The following is an 18,763-nucleotide window of genomic DNA, read 5'->3' on the forward strand; positions in this document are numbered from 1 at the left end:
GTGTTAATTCCATAAAATTATGTGTTGTGCAAAGAAATAGTACCCTCAACTGTTTACTGGTCTCAATCTACACCTAATGATTGTATGTTTGGTTAAAAATAGGCAAGCATGTAGATGACAGCAACCAAATCTACACTTACCTTGCATCCAGTGGTATTGAAATTGTGGAAAAACAGGCTATGTTTTGCTACGTTCTCTATTTATGCAATTAGCAGGCAAGGTGGAGCTCTGCAGAAAGGGCACTTGAACAAGTATTTGCCAGCATGAATCAGTTCACTCAGAATGGAAAACATTTTTATAAATAGAGGGTTCAAATGTTTCCATTTAACTAACATAAAGATGAATAAGGTCCTCTCTTTTTTTGCTGCCAGACTATGCATCTAAGCTATTGTCTCATACCATTACAGAGGATTGTAGCTTGATTTTAGGGAGCACATTGCCAAGTTCTCATTGATAGAGACAAAAAGAAACAACCTGGTTAGCAATATGTCCTCCTGCTGTGGCTGGGAGATATTATCTTTATGCTTACTGATACTATAAAACAGCACCGGCCAGCTGATTTCCTCTTGGACATGCATAATGTCTTTCCATGTCCTTCAGCTACTGAATGGCTAAAACACTTTGAACATCCTTGAAATGATAGTTAGCTGTGTTGTAAGCTCAGTGCATACATAACATTCTGATATGATTTTTTCAGAAGGGTGTGTGTGCATATCTGAAAAGAAAAGCAATTTAAGATCCAGTCCAATGCATCCACCAAGGAAGAAGTTCTTGTCCTTGAAATTTGGAAGGGCCACACTACAGGCGATGCTAAATATATATCACTTGGGTGTTGTGTTATTGGATTTTAATTGAAAACAGCAGCCAGGGGAGGTCCCGGCAAGGACTATAGCATGGGGGGAGGTTAAATTCCTGTGCTATGGTCTGAAGAAAAACTGTGCCCAGGGGCTGCTATTGGACACAGAAGGGAAGCTCCTATGGCTGTCAATGAAATCTTTTGTATTATGTCAGGTAGCTATTTGTGGGTGGTGGAGAGGGTTGAAATGATCATACCATGAGAGCAAAGGACCCTGTGCACATAAACAAAAATTATATAAGTGGGGAGCACCCTCTAAAAAGCCTCTAAACACCTATTTTTACCCCTGCTCTCTATTTTTCTCTCCTATCCTCCACACAACGGTCTCTTCTACTAGAGTTGAAGCTCTGGGGCTTGCTAGAGGCTGGAGGATGTTGAAAAATGGTGACTGTGTTATTGTGCATGTCAGCTGCCAAGCTGGGAGGCTGAGCAGCCTAAACAAAGCCCCATTGCACCTCTGGTCTCTTTGGGGCTTCCTCCAGCCTCACTGAAGTCCTCTTCAGACTCCAGGGAGCTGCTTCTCACGAGCCACGAGGATGCTTCAGTTCTCACCTGTTTCCTTGTATGATTTTATTTAATTCCCAGCGCTGTATTGGGTCATGCATGGCAATCTTGAAATTGCCAGTACGTTCTTCCCTTTCTATTTAGACGGTACTCTTCTTAAGTAATGGAAATTCTGGTGATGAATAATATAGCAAAAGAGCAGAAATCACTCTCACAGAGGTATGGGAAAGAAAGAATGCCTAGTCCCTTCAACTCTCTCTGTCACGCTCCAATAGTTTACGATCTGACTTTTGATGGTAAGAACTTAGGCCAAATTTATATATTTATAACAGAGTGGCATGCTTTTTAAAAAGGAGGGTATCCTTAAACAAATGTTCTGGAAGTCATTTGATAAGTGCGCACAACAATACCCAGGCCCTACATCAATGTAAGTATATTTTTGAACAAACCTTTTAGACACACATCTGCATACAGGTTGACCCATAATTTAGGCACATATATTTCAATAAATATATACTACTACATGACTAAAAGGGTCCTCAAATGCAACTTTCTAAAACTACTTTTCTATAATTAAAGTGTAATAACAGCTAAATTTCAAAGCATGGAAATAACAATGGACCACATTTTGTTAAATCTTATAAGCCTGATGGTACAGCATAATAAGATATAAAATAAGAAGAAGAAGAAGAAGAAGAAGAAGAAGAAGAAGAAGAAGAAGTAATAGTAGTAGTAGTAGTAGTAGTAGTAGTAGTATCACTTAGAGTAGTGGTTCCCAATTAGCTAAGTAGTGCTGACCCCCTGTTTTTCAAAAGCCAAGCCAGCCTTTGGAAATTTTTATATTTCTATGGTAGTTTTTAGGGACGCGGGTGGCGCTGTGGTCTAAATCACAGAGCCTAGGTCTTGCCGATCAGAAGGTCAGAGGTTCGAATCCCCGCAACAGGGTGAGCTCCTGTTGCTCAGTCCCTGCTCACAGTGAAAGATCAATGCATTTATATTAACTTAAATTATGACAGATTAATAATGGGGGTTGCCTTACAGTATTCCTTCCTACAAGTTTGAATTAGGATTTGTTTTGTCAACTGAAGAAAACAGTAAAAAAAAACCTACTCTAACAGCCTTAAAAAGGTAAAGGGACCCCTGACCATTAGGTCCAGTCATGGCCGACTCTGGGGTTGCGGCGCTCATCTCGCTTTATTGGCCGAGGGAGCCGGCGTACACCTTTTGGGTCATGTGGCCAGCATGACTAAGCCGCTTCTGGCAAACCAGAGCAGCGCACTGAAACGCCATTTACCTCCCCACTGGAGCGGTACCTATTTATCTACTTGCACTTTGACTTGCTTTCAAGCAAGGAGCAGGAGCAGGGACCGAGCAAAAGAAGCTCACCCCGTCGCAGGGATTCGAACCGCCGACCTTCTGATTGGCAAGCCCTAGGCTCTGTGGTTTAACCCACAGCGCCACCTGCTTACCATTCCTATAAATCTAGTTTCCTTTAGGTTTCCAGGGGAGTCCCTATCCCCAGCATACAGGAGCATGGAGTGAGACATGCCTCTATGTGTAGATTCTAGCATTCAGCTTTTCATCTCACACATTTCTGGCTACTGTTGTCCTACAGTAGCAACTAGATGAAGTGGGTGAGTAAAGGCCCACTCATTAGCCTAGACTAGAGTGAGCCATCAGTTGTACCTCTTGCAACATAGCTCCTTCTTTTAGATGCTGATGAAATCACTCCTCTCACTGCCTAAAGCCATTATCTTTATAAAGGAACTGTTTTGTCAGCCTGTTCTGTTGCTGCTGATCTTTACTGGGTATAGGATTATGTACCGTGATGGGGTTCAAGAATATCATCTAGACTGCCCTCACCTCACCCCTAAACTCATTGCAGTATTCAAGAGGAAAAATGCAATTATCAGCTGGGTGTTTGGTTGCTTATTTATTTTATTTATTATTTTATTTATTATTATTTATTAAGTTTCTATACTGTCCTTCATCCAAAGATCACAGCACAGTTTTCAGTTTAAAAGTGCAAAAATGCACACCATAATTAAAGTGAAAACAATCTCTCTCCCCCTGCCCTCCAGTTTAAAAGCTCTGGGAAACAGGAACGCTTTTGCCTAGTGCCTAAAGATTTGTGGATCTGGAGTGCAAGTGATTGAATCTAACCACCTCATCTGTAATTACATAGAGAAGCTGTATCTTGAGCTTCTTGATCATTGCTAATACAGGTCTATTAAAAAGTGAGGAAGTTATATTTTGATATAACTTAAGAAGCTTCAGTAAGAGTGTCTGGTATTTATGTGAGCCACAGCTGCTGATATTCTCCTGACCTTTTAAATATATAGATGAAATACTGAAAATTTTAGCATAGTTACATTTTCTTAGTTAAAAGAAAATCCCCCATCATTTTGCTTTGAGTTACTATGAATAAAGTATAAGAATGTACCATGAATGTATGTATGAATATAGTAAAAACAATACTATATGGCTATGATTATTACAGGTGGAAACAAAAATACTTGTACCAAAATATGCTGGCAGTAGCATAATGTTTCTTATCAGACATCTGCCACTCTCATCTAAAAAAAGCATTAAAAAAACTATTGAGAAACTTGAACGCATTGATTGAATATAACCTCCATTATAAATTTATTTCAGTACATTCTTTGAATGTACAATAATAGCATACTGGATGTTATTGTATTCATTCATAAAGGACACATTAGAGCTATAAAATGAAGTTCGATAATTAAAATTTTGCTTCCCTCTGGGATGCATAGGACAAGTGAAAAGTCAGAATGATCATAAATAAATGAAGAAATGATGCAGTGATTTCTGCATGATGGGCTGCTAGCCTGCCAATAGTGGTTGCTAATGGCAAAGTGAGTCAGAAGGTTAAGGTGGCTATTACTCAGTTGGGCTGAAATGTATAGGACACTACATTTTAGTAAAGGGTTTTGAAGATACTCAACTTAGGTATAAACGAACAACGTAAATAATATAGGTGAAATGCTCAGCTGGCAAATAGGTTGTAGCAAGAAAGCACAGCAAACTTCAATTTGCAATATTCATGGGTGAAAGTGTAAACAATTCAGATGTGACTTATAAACAGATGTGGCTTATAAAACATGCACATAGCAGAAAGGAATATGTTCACTTGTTCTTTAACTACACATTATGTTACATGTCAAATGTAAGTACAATAGCAAAGCTATACGGAATGTTGTGTCGTTATACTCAAGTTAACTCAGCTTTTCATTCTGCTTCTTGCCTTAGTTTGCCTATCCAGCTCTAACTATTGAAAGTAGTCTTGCTTTTTACAAGCTTGGTTTTGCCTTTTATAAGTTCCTTTATCATTGTTTCAAAAAGCTCCCTGCAAAGTTTTTAGTCAGTTTTCCCCATCATGCTTATTTGTACATAGTAATTTCTTATTCCGCAACTGTATGTGTGTTCTCTCCCTCCCTCCCTCTTCCTCCCTGGAAAACATTCAACACTTTGATAATTGATAATTGCTTGTTTGTTCTATTTTGTACCTGTGGCTGATGAATACCTACCAGAATAAAATATCTAAGGTTACGTATACATCATTTTGAATCATTTGCATTTACCATGGTCCATTAGATATTGTGTTGCACTTGGAAATACTGAAAGTTCACTGAATATCCTTATGAAGGTCACTGTTGCAATGGTTTGCCTATAAGTGTCACAAAGTAACATTTCTTTGTTATCCAAGAGATTGGTAGGTGCTGGTCATGGTACTGCTAATATTTAATATCACACCTATATATGTATTTTAACCCTACGAAAGGTTAAAGAAAAAAAATACTTTAAATGAATTCAAGAGAACTTTGGCCTGACTTACTCTGCTTTTCTGAAAATAACTTTCAGCAGGATCAGAAAAATCTTAGAGCCTGAAGCCTCCTAAGATTTGTGAAGAATAAATCTAAAGAAATATACACTGCAACTGTTCCAAGTAAACCCTCTAACCTTTGCTAGAAATACGTTTCATTTTGGAATGTTCATCTCCAGGAGTTAAATCACAATTGTACTGGGACCTTACATTTCAGAAATAATTCATGTCATATCTGCTGTTGAAAATGCAGCAATTTGTTTCTTTGAAGTGCAGCTTATTTTATTTAATTAATCCGTGTGTTTTTTAAAAAAATATTCTGAAGAACTGCTTATTTGATTTAATTATGCAGGTCTAAATTATTTGTGACCTGGTATATTATATAATATGGATATTTTCAGTAACTCACTAGAAGTGCATTCATTTTAATTATATTTGGTATGCTAGTTTGTTAGGACCAGTAAGCCATTACTGTTGGATAGATACGCTGAAGAGGAAATTCCAGTTTTTATGGGCCCCTTAAATTAGACTAATTTAATATGTTTTTGTTATTCACATTACTTTGGAAACATATTTTCAGGATAACTTGTATCTAAATATGAAAAAAGCTGTATTGTTTTCACTTGTTTCACAAACATAATATTTAGCGAGCCCATAGAGCCAATTGTTTTACTAGACATTTGTCCTTGGTGTATGGTAAAATTGTACTTACCTCATGACAGAATAATACAGATAACCCATCTTCAGAATAAAAGCTTACCCTTGGGTAATTTTCTAGGCTGTATGAGTGCAATACAAGCTCTGTGAAACACATCTGCATACAGTTCTGTTTACTTTAGTCCAACTCAGACATATTCCCAGTCCAATAAACCATGCCAGAATGACCATTATGGCAGTGTGTGCCTTCCTTTTCTCACATGCCTTAATGTAGTGTTTCCAGAGTTTGTTAAATCACGGTTTCCCATTGGCCTGGTTCCAATGTAATGCTGAACTATGGTTTAGTATTATGTGCATAAGCTTTGGTTTCATGCACTAAGAGAAGAAGGAGTTCATGAGGCTCATTTATACAATGCTAAATGATGGTCTAGCATTATGTCTGAATCAGGAAACTGTGATTTGAATTCTGATTACAAACCAGGATTTGATTGTGATTTTCAGATCAGGATGGTAGTCAGACTTTAAACCAGGCTTCCTCAACCTCGGCCCTCCAGATGTTTTTGGCCTACAACTCCCATGATCCCTAGCTAGCAGGACCAGTGGTGATGGGAATTGTAGTCTCAAAACATCTGGAGGGCCGAGGTTGAGGAAGCCTGCCTTAAACCATAGTTTTACAGTTGGTACATAATGAAAACAATCCTTGCAATATTGCATTAAGAATTGAAAGATGAAAAAGAATTGTGCACATTTTGACAATATTTATGGTAAACTGGACCAAGATAGCTACATCATAACCTGGGCTATATTTAGAGTTACACTCCATCCTATTTTAAATGTCCACTATGTATTGCAAGGTTCTGAAAACCTAAAATATTAAACTCCAAAATATTAAGAGCAGAATTAAAGTGATGCCCCGTGCCCCAAATATGAAAAAAAAAAATCTAAAGAAACATCAGAAGGGTTTCTTATCAGAGGAATTTGAGAAGCATTTTGTGTGTTACTGCTCTTATAAACAAGTAGAAATAATTTTTATTACATACAGGATCAAATGTGGCAGATGTATATATACTATGTCCAGTTGCATTAGGCATACATACTACCTGGTTTTTTTATTTATTTAATGCTGACTGTTTCTAGAAGTAGTCCATGCCATTGCATCTGCTGCAATTAAGGTTATCAGCAAATGTCGGATTCTTGCAGTCAAATGCAACTTAGATCAGCATCAGTTACAGACCAGTGCATTCCTTCACATAGCTCTTTGGCATGAATAAGCTCTGAAAACTAACTGGAGTTTCAGGCTCTTCCCCCTGCTATCTGATTTCAGAAAAGGAAGCCCTATGCACTTCTTTGAAGTTCACAAGTCAGGCATGGGGATTTCATCCAGTTCCTCTCCAGTCAGATTTTATCAGCTGATGTAGTCCTGAAAGTATGAATGGAGAGTTCATTTAAGGAACTTCCTTTAATGTGGGTTAGGGACGCGGGTGGTGCTGTAGGTTAAACCACAGAGCCTAGGGCCTGCCGATCAGAAGGTCGGAGGTTCAAATCCCCGCAACGGGTGATCTCCTGTTGCTTGGTCTCTGCTCCTGCCAGCCTAGCAGTTTGAAAACATGTCAAAGTGCAAGTAGATAAATAGGTACCGCTCTGGTTGGAAGGTAAACAGCGTTTCTGTGCGCTGCTCTGGTTCGCCAGAAGCGGCTTAGTCATGCTGGCCACATGACCTGGAAGCTGTATGCCGGCTCCCTTGGCCAATAAAGCGAGATGAGCGCCGCAACCCCAGAGTCGTCCACAACTGGACCCAATTGTCAGGGGTCCCTTTACTTTTATATAGCACTAATATTTCTATACCCATGACACCTTTGTGTAGGGAATGCGGTTGCAACCAAATAAAGGATCTTTGCTTTCAAAAAGCTGCTTGCTTCTTTCTCTCCTTGGTTGGACATCACCCATCTTCTCTGACCGTTGCGGACCCGAACCAAATTCTCTGGGTTTTACATCAGTTGGATATACCTAATTAAATCCTTAGATCCCAATGTCATATATAATGCACACACAAAAGGCTTATAATTCAGCTATTAATCATCCCTTGTGAGTAAATGTATTACTTCCAGCAAGCATATCCTTTCTTTATGAAAGCAAGTATTGCCTTTTGCATTTGTTGAGCAGTAAACTGGCCATGTTCAGGGTTGATATATTGAAAACAAGATCTGATTAGCTAAGATGCCCATGTGATTTTTGCCTTCTCCCTGTGGCTCGAAATTTCATTGAAGTGACTCATGACAACTTATGAGAACTCATCACTCATGCCTTATGTTATGCAATGACTTAGAGCCCATCTCCAACTTCAGTGAAATACCCTTTGCAAATTTAAGATCACATTTAATGAAAAACTATTCCTATATTGGATGCCCCTCATGAATTGTTCAGCTACTTAGGTTTACATGCTGTTCTTTTTTGGAAGCCCTAACCCAGCTAATTGATTCAGAAGTGCATCTTATTTCTTTTTCTCTAACCTTAACCATAGGGACGTGGGTGGCGCTGTGGGTTAAACCACAGAGCCTAGGACTTGCCAATCAGAAGCTCAGAGGTTCGAATCCCTGCAACGAAGTGAGCTCCCGTTGCTCGGTCCCTGCTTCTGCCAACCTAGCAGTTTGAAAGCACGTCAAACTGCAAGTAGATACGGTAAATAGGTACTGCTCCGGCAGGAAGGTAGACGGCGTTTCCGTGCGCTGCTCTGGTTCACCAGAAGTGGCTTAGTCATGCTAGCCACATGACCCGGAAGCTGTATGCTGGATCCCTCGGCCAATAAAATGAGATGAGCACCGCAACCCCAGAGTCGGTCCCTTTGCCTTTACTTTTAACCTGAACCAATAACTCTCCTTTGCCTCACTCCCCTCCACCTATATCCCTGTCTCTGATACATGGTTGTTCCTTTTTTACTAATGAACTTTTACATTATTTTTAACCATAATTGGGGAAGTTTTAAAGGAAACGGTATCAAGGATGGCAGTGTGCGGGTCAGTTTGCCAATCACCTCTTTGGGATAACTATTTTTATAAACTTCTGAAGCTGAAAGCTTTTTAATATCTCTCTCTGTGTGTATATATATAGAGAGAGAGAGAGAGAGACAGACAGACAGACAGACAGACAGCGCCAGGACCTTTATACATGCTGCTTTCTATCTCTGCCAGACTATATGAAGAAGCATGAGAGATAATAGCCTGATACTTTTTCTTCTCCTTCCTCCACCTTCCGAGCTAATCCGCCATGTAAATAGTTAAGCATGCCTAAAAGGAATCCTCTTGTTGCTCTTTTCTTATCAGGTATGCCTTAAAAAAAGAAATGAAAATCCTTAAGGGGAGGATGGAATTACAATGCAGATCTGCCTGTTTTCTCTGCAGGATCTGCATGGACTTTGCTGTTTCTACTCATTTCCCTGTATGCCTTCAGAAAGGAGACAGATCCCATCCCTGGAGTCTGAAATTTATGAGAAATCTGGGTGGGGGAAAGAAGTGTTCTTGCTCCTGGTGTGCTGGCAAGGGGAATTGTCAATATCTGTCCCTTCAGCTATTTTGGTATTGCTTATTCCTAGATAGCGTAAGGTTATTGCTCTATTATTGCTACCCAAAAGGCGTTAAGATTACAAGCAACACTGCAGCTAGCGGAGCTTCTGTTCTAATGGGTATTCATCAAGGTATTTGTGGATTCACAATTTAATATTTCTCCAAAGGAAATTGGAACATTATTATGTGTAATGTTAATTTAATCGGTGTTTTGCACAAAACACCTGAAAGAATAGTAGTTTTCCTTCTGATTATTTTTTCTCAAGGTGACATCTTGGGAGCACACCACTTCCATTTCCCATTTCATTTTTTAAATGCTAAGAATAAACATGAAAGTGTGGTGGTCCAATATATAAACTAATAATGTAGTTTAGAGTTGCTTTGCAACCATACTTGCTGAATGTCAGTATAACTTCTGTTTTCTCACTAGTCAAAGTCCAGTTTAAAAGCCCTACTATAGTTCAAGTATTTTCTAGAGCATTTGATTTTATTGGTTTTCTACAACAGCAAAGATACACATTTAAATTTTTGTGAAACAAAATTATGTAGAACCATATGTCCCCTTCCCCCTTCATCACTCAAATTCTCTGGGAATCTTCTCCAGAGAGTTGTGGGATCCTCTAGTTAGTACAAGGGCAAATCAGCAGAAATCATGGGGAAATTCACTTCCAATAGCGGAGGTTCCTGCTGAATAAAAAGTCATTCCATGAGTTCAAGGGCACTAACTGGATTCCACCTATGGTCTTATACATAGCTACTACTTGCTCCTTGGGCTGCCTCATGCAGCCACTTGGAAGTTGTTAGGCAGTATAATAAATCACCTTGTGCCAGGTGCTGTTTCTTACACAATCCTTGAGTGTATAAGCAAACAATAAGGAATCCCAGAATTGTGACTGTATTTCATATGGGGGGGGCAGAAGAGTGGGGAGATACATTATTATGAGTGTGTGCATATGCAGTTCTGCAAATCAGTTCCCTGCTCACTTTTCCAATCAATTTTTTTTTTGGGGGGGGTTGTTTCCCCCCCAAATCAAAACCAACTTAATAATTAAGGCTGCAGATCTAACCACACTTACCTAGGGACAGAGATAAGACATACATTTGCTTCAGTATGCATTTAAAGGCGAATCTACCTAATTCACATTTTCCAAAACAATACACAGCCATCCTTTGAAATCTGCACTTGTCCAAATTTTGTAGTGTAATTCTCCAGTGCGGTAATACGTAGAAAAATGCATATACTAAGAAAAACTGCATTTAAAAAAAAAAAAATACCCAAAGAATTATATTAGAGAAAAATGCTTTGCAAAAATGTGTATATTATGCAAAAGTCCATACCAAAATGTGTATGTTAGGGGAAATTTGCACTAAAAACCTGTGAAAATGTGGAGAACTGAACATAAAATTGGATAATGGGGAATGGAGAGAAACTAAAATTAACAGATTATATAAGGGAGTAAGTTGCACTGAAGTCTGTGAGGGACTCCACTTCCCTTATCCTGCATGTGTCTCTGTAAAACCAAAAATTGTAGAATGTTAGACTCTCGCTTCCTAATTGGAAGCAATATATGTTTTAAGTTTTATCTGATTCTAGGAGTAAGTACAATAAAAGCAGATTTCTGTGCATTTAGATGGGGAATAATATACTTATGAGGATGTAAGATCAGTAGAAATAAGAATGCAGAAAATTATACGCTTGCGAAAATCATATACGGTATCTAGTTTTCTCCATGACTATCCTGAACTTGTATGCCACGGTTAACCAAGGAAGAGCTAAATAATGGAGGATGGTATTCTGTACATCATAGATTATGTTTGGGGAAATCCCTATCATTTTGTTCTTTCATTTTTTATGTTTGATGGTAGCATGGCACACACTTCCTGTTATTTTAACCACAGGAGTCCTGCTTTGTAAGTGCCGGGACCAGAGCACAGATAAAAACACTACTAGTCAGCCTTTACCCCCTGTAGTTACAGTAGGCCTGAAACTTTGAATTTGAGATAACGGTCTGTGGATTTCTCAGTGATGCTTTCAATGATGCTTCAGATTCTAATACAAATTCCACTGAGTCCAGTTTCTGTGTTGAATGTGGCCACTAATGAGAACAAGACCGCTATTCTTAAACGTTATAATATAAAAAAACCACTTTCCTCAGCAAGTGCAGTGATCTCTTCAAACTTGCAATCATTTCTGTATAGCAGTAATTGCAGAATGTATTTCTTGCTTTAAACCTTGTTTTTGTTGGTCAAGAACATGTTTATTTTTATGCACTAGTGTGCTGACAAGACATAATTTCTGAAGTTCAGCCATCAAAGTTACTTTACATTTAGAGGCTTATGCTACATATCAAAGTAATCAGTTGTAAAATAATGCTAATTACATATTGTCACTGTTTTTCATCAGTGAAATGAGAAGATATATTTTTAGAGTGATCCTGTCCTGAAATCAGACATACTGAGCACCAAACTGCCAATTTCACCTAAGCCATTTCTCCCTAGTCATTCCCACCACTATAAAGAATGAACAACTTTTGCTGGTTTTCTTCAAGGCTACTGCTTGCCTCTGAAGGTGTTGATACTGCCTTGGGGCTCCAATGGAAGTTTTCTCTGTGGTCTGCCTTTCTTACATAAGCAGAAACTCCGCTCTCCATCAGACCACCTCTCACAGCCAATGAAGCAGAACCTTCACAGAGCTATTCAATCAAAAGTGCAAGCTTTCAAGCCTTGAACACAGTATAAATATCAATAACCGTTCTTCTCAAAGCAGGTGTGTAGCTTTGTAACTGTCAGCTGTCAGCCATGAGCTGATAGTATGCAGTTCAGAATTAAACCTTTACACTAACCTCTTATACATTGTACGGCTGCAGTGGGGAAGGTAAATGGCATTCCATGAGCTCTGCCTTCCATCACGGTGTTCCGTTGCACCATAAGCAGTTTAGTTATGCTGGCCACATGACCCAGAAAGCTGTCTGTGGACAAATGCCGGGTCCCTTGGCCTGAAAGCGAGATGGGCTCTGCAACTCCATAGTCGCCTTTGACTGGAATTCACCATCCAGAGGTACTTTACCTTTACCTTATACATTGTAGTAAAAAAAACAACCTTTGTTGGCATCTGTCTTGCGAGACAATGGAGTGCACACCTGGGGCTGAAGTCAAACCGCTGGAGAATCGCACCACCCACTGTGGCTGCAGAGAACATAACTGCTGCTTTCAGTGTTGTTCTTGCTGTGTTAGCAGCACCAAAGTGATTTATCTGGGGTGCAAGCCTGGGCAGTGTTTATGAAGGTCTTGGGCTGAGCAGACAACAAGACCACCCACTCAGCCTCACTGATGAGGTCCAAAGGAAAGCAGAGCAAATGACGTGGCACTGGCTTGACTACAGGAGTTTCCAGAAGGAAGCGTAGAAGACACCATCCTACTGTCTTAGGGACTCCACTCCAGATTTGTGTAGGGTTTACTCCTTGGCCTTTTCTTCTCCCAAAGATGTCCCTCAAGGCAGTGGGTACAGGTGTTTACTCAGGGTTTACTCCCAAAGCCTTTCTCATAAATGAATATAACCACAAGGCAGTGGAGGTTTAAGGTACGAGTTTTCCTTCTCCCAGATGAGCTACCTTCCCAGGTTGATGAGCCTCATCTGCCTCTCATATCCCTCTACAGCATGTGCAGTAACCAATGGTGATTGGATTCACTATTGGTGTCTGTTTTCCCAACATTCCCCTGTTAATTTCTGCATTATATTTGCATGATGTAAAGGTCACGTCTTGAAGTATAGCAGAATATAGTGCAATTTTATAATTCATTTTCATGTTATTTGCTTCCGGATAAAATCTGTTTGCACATAACATGGAAATGAGCACTAAACTTGTGTCGTATTCCACTCTGTTTCTGCAAGTAGCTTTTATTTTGTTGTGCTTATGTTATATAATGCAAAAATGAGCAGTTAAGGAAACATTGGAAAAATCTTATAAACTGCCATGTGTATGCTGCCTGAGAGTGCAAGCAGTCCTAGATTTCATCCCAGTTTATTATCTCCCATGGAAAAGCTTTAGGGTGATAGGTGAACTATAATTTGCAGTATGACAGGGCTAATTTAAAAGTATGGCGTCTATACAGGCATAGGCAAACTTGGCCCTCCAGATGTATTGGAAAGACTCTCCTCCCTGGAAGGGAGGGGAGTGGTTGTGGGCGGGAGCCCGAGCACCGCCCCTAGCAGGGGGCAGCCGCCCCCTGCTTTCCCTGTTACCTGGCTGGCGCCCCGCCCACTGACCGGCACCCAATCGGGAGCCGGCGGGGGGCGTGCCCAGGTAACTTCAAGTTACTGTGCCAGCCCTCTCCCCGGCCTCATTTTCTCTTCGTCCGCCAAGAGTCATCAGCTAGGAGTCATCACAGTCATCACAGGGAAGAGCCATGAGGTTTGGAGTTGGGGGGGTCTGTGTGTGTGGAGGCTGCCTGGTTCCTGGCTTGCCTTTTAACTTTAGGAGGCTTGCGTGCGCTCATTGCTTACTGCTTTTAAAAATCCAGGTTTGCCTTGCTGTGTCCTCTTTTTTCCATGTAAAAACCTACATTTAACCTTCCATTTCCCCCCTCTCCTGGTGCTTGATTTGTTTGTGCGGTCTAAGTGCGAATTACCTTTCTTAAGCTGCAGCTTGTTCCCTTACCCAGCACATGCCCCCGGTGAGGTCTGAGTGTAAGTGTGGCTCCATCTTTCTTTCTCCCTTGTCTCCTCGCTTGTCTTCCCTGCCTCTGCTTGGTAGCTGTGCGTTTTATTTTAATTTTTGGCCAGGGTGCTTGTACATTTCCCCTCTATTGCTCTTGCCTGTCCAATTGCGTGGCTGGTCTGGGTGACTGCATGGTGCTGATAATGGTGCCTTGCAAGTTTGATCCCTGTATGGGACAGCTGAATATTTCTGCATTGCCTGGGTTGGACTAGATGACCCTCAGGGTTCCTTTTCCTGTTCCTCTCTAATTTTAAGTTGTGTGTGTGTGTGTGCTTGCAGCGTGTGTTTGTGCCTGCCGTTTATTGATTTATTACTCTTCTAGCGTGGGTTTAATTTACCCTGCCATCCCTTCCATTGGTACCACTTAAATCGGGAGCCCCCTGTAAATTTTAAAAGGCTGCCGGGGCTTGGGAAAGACTGTGCACTTAAACCTCACCCCTCTTGGTTTCTCTAAGCCACCCCCCCCCCTTCGACCAATAAAGTTGTGGCCTTTTCATGCCCATAAACCATATATCACGTGTCCTCGTGTATTCATTCCTCCTCCGCGGGGGTCGGGTCCTCGAACCACAACTACAACTCCCATCATCCCTGACCACTGGTCCTGTTAGCTAGGGATGATGGGAGCTGTAGTCCCAAAGCATCTGGAGGGCTGAGTTTGTCTATGCCTGGTATATAGCCTATCACAGAACTACAATCCACAGCACCTTTAACAAAGTTCTGAGGATTGTTTGCGGGGTGGGGGCTTGAAATGTATTGTTTTTTTGCAGCCATACAGAAACTGGGGCATGCAGCATAATAACCAATTTGGAGTCCTGAGACAGGATAACAGATTCTGAGAAGAGCAATGCCCACCTGTCCTTCATTTCTATTTCTTCTTTCTAACTGCTTGCATGTTTATTGTTTCTGCAAAGTACTTCATTTGTGCAAAATCACCCAACACAAAAGTTCCCATAAACAACAGCAAAGTTCCTATAAACAATTTTACATGTACATTTTTATTTTTTCTAGCTAAAAGGGGGGCACCACCAACAGATGGTGATATAAATAAAAATTTCCCCTATCAGTCTAGTTAGGCTGGGAACTGATCCAGGTCAGTGTGCCATCTCCCTTATTGTGGTGCCCTCAAGACCACTTGGAGTATTTGGTTGAGGCAGCCCTAGGCTGGCTCCAGCTGTTGTGTTCTGTATCAGCTGCAGTCTCTCAAATGCTGCAGTAATCTAATTATCCAGGCAAACTTCATTGTGAAAAAAATAAAGAGGATTTATTATTTAAAATGTAAGGATTGTTGCTTTGATTTTAAAATTAAAAGACATGTATAAGTATGAGTAATTGCCACTTCTCATTCTCTTTGTATCCTGTAATACCCAGAGTAATACCTGGGCTTGGGACCTGTGAGGTCTGTCTGATAGCGAGAGGTTATAGATCTCATTATATGAGAGTCCCACAAGTCACCTGTTTAATGAATATTGCCTAGTTGACACAGTATAACAACTCAACAGTTTTTAAACAGGACTGCAGTACATTAACAATTACAACTAGACTCAGCAATAAAGAGGTGAAACGCAAGTGATGGGTTGAACTAGGGCAATATTCTGTTAATAACATCTCAGGGGGGTGAAAAGTGTGAAAGCTAACTTAAACCTCAACCTTGGGTGAGCTAAACCCTGCCCGTTCCAAGAGGCATGACAAGGCAAAGCCCCAGAGCTGGGTCCGACCCTCTCTTGTGCCTCAAAATAATGTTGGACAAAACTACAGCCCCAGCCAGCATGACCAGTGACCAATATTGTTGGTAGTTGGCATCAAAAATATGTGAAGGTTGGAAAAGACTGTATTATAGGGTGGTAGTCAACTAAATCCTACTCAGAGTAGACACACTGAAATGAATGAACCTCTGTTAGTCAGGTCCATGAACTTCAATGGGTCTTCTATGAGTAGGACTACTATGACTACTATTGTATTACACCCATACAATTTAATGGCAATACTTAGTGTAAAATAATACTAAATTGTTGTACCAAATAGAAACTAAAATGTACACTCTTTCATCTTAATATATGGTTGTCTGTTGTGACATTTAAAGTCTGTAACTTAAACTCAAGTATAGCTCATAATGACCACCCTCATTAAAAGAACCTTTTCTTATAGCACTTATAACGTTGGACTCCTACTGATAATATAATGAGGGTAGAATGCATTTTGATTGAGTTACCACTAGGGAGAAATTTAATTTAATTAAACTCGTCTTCATTAGAGTATTAACATTCAAGTAAAGTAATTATAAAGGCATGTACAGTATTGGAGAAATCCTGCTGTTTAGGAACAAAGAAAGATCACATTAGACTGATCAATTTTAGAAAAACCTTTCCCCAATAATTATCTTCAGTGTACCAAAACATGCAACCTTTGGAAAGAAAATTGTGTTTCTGAAACTTCTACTACAAATATTTTTTACAAGTATTTTGTGATCCTACCTAGTGATGTGGACAGATAATAACTTTCACATTGGTTCCATTCATTTTCCTATACTGGTTCCTTTGTGTAAGCCACATTTGAGCAATCTGTGGCATGGCAGCTGCGTGTAGCCTTGTTTTATGCAGCCCCAATGCCTTCTGAGCACCTATATTCTTCAGACTCATCAGCATTCCCTTTTTCCTTTCCTTTTACTTTTAGAAGTGGTTTTTCATTTTTCTATGTAAAATATATATATATTGGAAGGGGAAATATTTTACTTGATAAAAAATTGATTTGGAGAGAAGTCCGCCCCCCCCACACACACACACTTGCCCACCTCCATCTCTCTTATTTGTAAGCTTTCGCCATACACAGTTTGATGTGTGCATGGCACACAGTAATAGAATCACAGAATCATATAACTGCAGAGTTGGAAGGGACCCTGAGGGTCATCTAGTCCAACTCCCTGCAATGCAGGAATCTTAACTAAAGCATCCATGATATATGGCAATCCAACCTCTGCTTAAAAACCTCCAATGAAGGAAAGTCCACCAGGTTCCAAGGGAGTTTGTTCCACTGTTGAACATCTCTTACCACCAGAAAGTTCTTTCTGATGTTTAGTATAATAAGAAAGGAGTTACTTTTACAGTGGTACCTTGGGTTACAGACGCTTCAGGTTACAGACTCCGCTAACCCAGAAATAGTACTTCGGGTTAAGAACTTTGCTTCAGGATGAGAACAGAAATCGTGCTGCAGCAGCACAGCAGTAGCTAAAGTGGTACCTCAGGTTAAGAACAGTTTCAGGTTAAGAATGGACCTCCAGAACGAATTGTTTTCTAGACCAGTAACTATGCGTTTGTTGTGGTAGGGGGGAGCCATCCTCTGAATGCTTATTTAAGAACAACCCCATTAAATCCAGCAGGAATTAATTCTGAGTAGATCTGCATAAGACTGGAAATTCTAATCTAAAATAATCTAAGTGGTGAAAATGGAAGAAGGCCCGTCTCTATGCCAGATTAGTTAATATAGGACGCTTTTGTCTCTCAGTCTGCCCATTGTCTGCTCTGCTCACTACTTACATGTGGCTCGCAACAGATTAAGCTCAAGGGAATGCAGCCCTTCACAGAAAAACAAAGTGCTCTCCACCCCAGTGTAAGTGATGCCCAAAAGATGTGTCTCAGCCACAACTTGCCACCTGCAACTCCTACTGGCCATTGTCTAAGGCTCTGTGATGTCATGAAATGATCTTACATATTCTCTGTGATTGCTCAGTAGACCAAATCATGAAATGCCAAATGTATGTAGTTGCTTGCACTGGGGGTAGAAGGGGGAAATGTCACAAAGAGGAGCTGCATTGTTAGAGATATAAGTTTGATATGCATAAAATGCTATGTTTGAATGCCTTGCATTTAAAAGACTATGCACAGAGGTTTACATTAGGAAGGAGATTTGAACATGCTCCCAAGGAATGGCTACCCAACAGCAGCCTTCTCCTCCTTCTCTTGTATTCTGCCAGTCATCGAGGCAAGTACAAGCTTCTACCCTTTTTTTTTTAAAAAAAAGAAAAATATTTGCACCATGACACTCCTAGACTTTCACTTTTAATGCTGTGATTAGTGTTCTGAAACCTTCGCCTGTTTACACAAACACACACACACACACACACCTCCAGGAATGCTGGCAATGACATCAACAGGAAGTGTATAGGAGTGCCTAAATCTTTAATTTTGCATATTGCCAGGGCATCTTGTGCCAGGGCACAGCGAAAACAGGAGAGGGGGAGCATTTGTGGTACAAAAAAAGTAATTGGATTCTAGCAGGATGCTACAAGCCATGCACAGATTACTAATAATGCCATGTGACTTCCCTGAAAGTTTTGAGGCACAAATCATCTTGAATGTAGGAGTGCATGTCACACCCCGATGGTGTCAAGAGCACAAATTGTTCTGAATGCACATTAAAAAGACCCATCATGAGGTGCCCTCATTTTTTGACTCTTATTCTTCTGCCTAAGATTTAGTCATTGCTACCACCATATCTCCAGATGATTTGATCACTTGCAGCATCAGGCAAACTCTGATTTATAAGCCAACTTAGGCTTCATTTCAATAAAAGTTCCACAGAGCTCTCTAATTCAATGGCTGCTCTCCTCCAGCCAGAGGGATTTTCA

The 18,763-nt window shown here is 40.3% G+C and overlaps 1 protein-coding gene across 1 annotated transcript in view; it reads left to right on the top strand.

Annotated features, from left to right (window-relative positions):
* The window catches only part of TENM3 (teneurin transmembrane protein 3), a 1,235,569-nt gene that overhangs the window by 80,777 nt on the left and 1,136,029 nt on the right, over nt 1-18,763 (top strand). The gene's annotated exons all lie outside the window — the stretch shown is intronic.

The sequence above is a fragment of the Podarcis tiliguerta genome (assembly GCF_965153285.1).
Source record: "Podarcis tiliguerta genome assembly, chromosome: 9".
NCBI lineage: Eukaryota > Metazoa > Chordata > Lepidosauria > Squamata > Lacertidae > Podarcis > Podarcis tiliguerta.